The sequence below is a fragment of the Priapulus caudatus genome, unplaced genomic scaffold (genome assembly GCF_000485595.1).
Source record: "Priapulus caudatus unplaced genomic scaffold, Priapulus_caudatus-5.0.1 Scaffold1266, whole genome shotgun sequence".
Taxonomy (NCBI): domain Eukaryota; kingdom Metazoa; phylum Priapulida; class Priapulimorpha; order Priapulimorphida; family Priapulidae; genus Priapulus; species Priapulus caudatus.
In genome coordinates, this window is record NW_014578327.1 from 71,961 (window position 1) to 74,364 (window position 2,404).

The following is a 2,404-nucleotide window of genomic DNA, read 5'->3' on the forward strand; positions in this document are numbered from 1 at the left end:
CCTGATTCGCACACTTCACGTGCTCATGCATTGCCGCCCCCCCCCAAAATAAAATCCTGGCTACGCGCCTGATAGATAGATAGATAGATAGATAGATAGATAGATAGATAGATAGATAGATAGATAGACAGACAGACAGACAGACAGACAGACAGACAGACAGGCAGACAGATAGATAGATAGATAGATATATAAATATATAGTGAAAGAGAGAGGGTGGGAACGCGAAACGGAGGCGAGAGCGAGAAAGTGAGAAATTGAGACAGCCCGGGAGAAGAGTTGGAGGAGAGGCGAGCAAGGGAGAGAAGGGGGAGAAGGGGGGATGCAGTGACACGAGCACGCAGGAATATACACAAGCTTTCGCACATTTCGCACGGATATAAAAACGGGACAGTTTAGGAGGCATATAACAGTAAGCCTCCGCAAATTGTTCACCTTTGCACTATTTCGTCTCTAGAAAAGGCCTTGTTTGGCTCTTTTTTTTTTCGCCGAAATTCGGCATAGAGTGCAATAATTTGCATTATGCACGCAAGTTAGATGCCTCGTGGACGTCTAGAAAGCATTAGAAGTAAAATTGGTCTTGTTGTGTTTTCGTGACATTCCGTCAGGTGGCGTAGCCACAGCGACCGGTTGGTCATTTTTGTCTTTGAAATGTGTTCAGACAACTTTGCAGAAATTCGCATCATAGAGCTGGCAAAGGTTTCGAGCGGAGCATAGAGCACGAATCTGTAGTTATTTAACATGAATAAAGTGTATGTTGTGTAAGCGCAGTAACAGTGTGAGTATTTTTAATTAATTTCTGTTCGATGCTTATTCAGGCCTGCCGCCTATGGACGCCCTCTACTGTTGTTCAACACCTTTAGTAATCTGTAGGTTTTGCGCGCAGCACTAAAATGGCGGGGGGAGCTGTGTACCCTGACCAGCAGACCAATCGTGGTTTCCCCAGCCGCATGTTGCGTCCAAGGATCGCACACACAGCCAAGCACCTGTTTTGCGTGCCCATCAGGTTTTTATATACCAGGCTGTGAACTCGTGGCGTCGCCGTGAACAGAAAAATGGAACTAATCCTATAGCGTGCCTCTTTAATTTAATTATTCATGTTTTCATCCGTGTGCATACAACAATGAACTCACATTAAAAACTTGTCTTGTGAAACCCGCATTTAAAGACAATCTGTTCACCACACGTAGAATGGCCACCGAAATGTGTATGTTACGTGTATTTATAACACAAAAACGCTTCATTAAATATATTAATCTGCGCAATTGATATAATTCAATATATATAAAGACCACTATTAACGTCGTTTCATTCAACGTTTTCTCGTTATAACGTCGTTGAGAAAAAATATCACTGTCACTGAGGCGTCGGATATATTATAAGAACTAATCTATGTATTGTATGCAGCAAGCGGTGGTAACGGGACGTGACGCTAAGCACGTCACACCTAGAGCATCTACATGTATAGGAGGGTTGACGAACGCGCAAACGACAATAGACGGGCGCGTCCTCCTGTATCCGCCTTGTGCTAGGGATAGGACGCACCTGCGAACGGGCATCGCTTGCTTCCAGCAAGGGTCTGGTTTTGACAGACGAGTTTATGCTAGAGCCGGTTTTGAGCCCATATATATAAGCAGCATTTGACAAGCAAAAGAGACAAGATATAAGATTTAGAGAGACACTATGTAGTCAGTCAGAGCCTAGGCATGGTTGCCTAAGGCTGTAGTATGTATATAATATTTTGTATGTGTAGTTACCAATAAAGTACTAGTGAAACAAGAATCTGAGACTACGGCTCTACCTCTGCTATCTACGCTGCTGCTGCTAACCTCTCTACCATTTGCTGACGAAACAACGCTGCCACCTTCTACGCTGTCGACGCTACGAGAACGCGAAGTCTTCACAATTTCGCAGTACAACATATGTACTGCGTAAAATTTAACCCTTTACTTATAAACCTTTTAGCGGTTTCATTTAACGGTCTTCAGAGACTATACGAGGTTAATGGGGGAATTGTCGTACATTAATTAATTCATCGGACCATCCACAAATTCACGTCGCTCAGAGAACCTGGCATTATATTTTTATATTATATTGCGGTATAATACGTAGCACTCTTACCTTTAACTTTGCGGGGTTTTCAAAATTTCTGCAGTGCGAATTGTTCCGTTTTACGCTTGTTACTATAGCGTATATACGCGTATCACACGTCACTATAGTAAATGACAGTGCTGCGCGTGATGCCGTCTTATCAACAGGTACCGCAAGCTGCATAAACCAATCGATACAGGTGGGCGGTTAAAGTCCATGTTTTGCAAGTGCTACACACACACCCGCACACACACACCCACACACACACACACACACACACACACACACACACACACACACACACACACACACA

General features: G+C 43.7%; 1 protein-coding gene and 1 long non-coding RNA gene across 2 annotated transcripts in view; one reads left to right on the forward strand and one right to left on the reverse strand.

Moving 5' to 3' along the window:
- Positions 1–2,368, reverse strand: part of LOC106816032 — a 10,870-nt gene extending 8,502 nt beyond the window's left edge. The window contains exon 1 of the long non-coding RNA XR_001394824.1: positions 2,122–2,368. This is a non-coding gene — a long non-coding RNA (uncharacterized LOC106816032). The remainder of the gene's footprint in view (positions 1–2,121) is intronic.
- LOC106816031 overlaps positions 1–2,404 on the forward strand; it is a 77,434-nt gene that overhangs the window by 68,057 nt on the left and 6,973 nt on the right. The gene's annotated exons all lie outside the window — the stretch shown is intronic.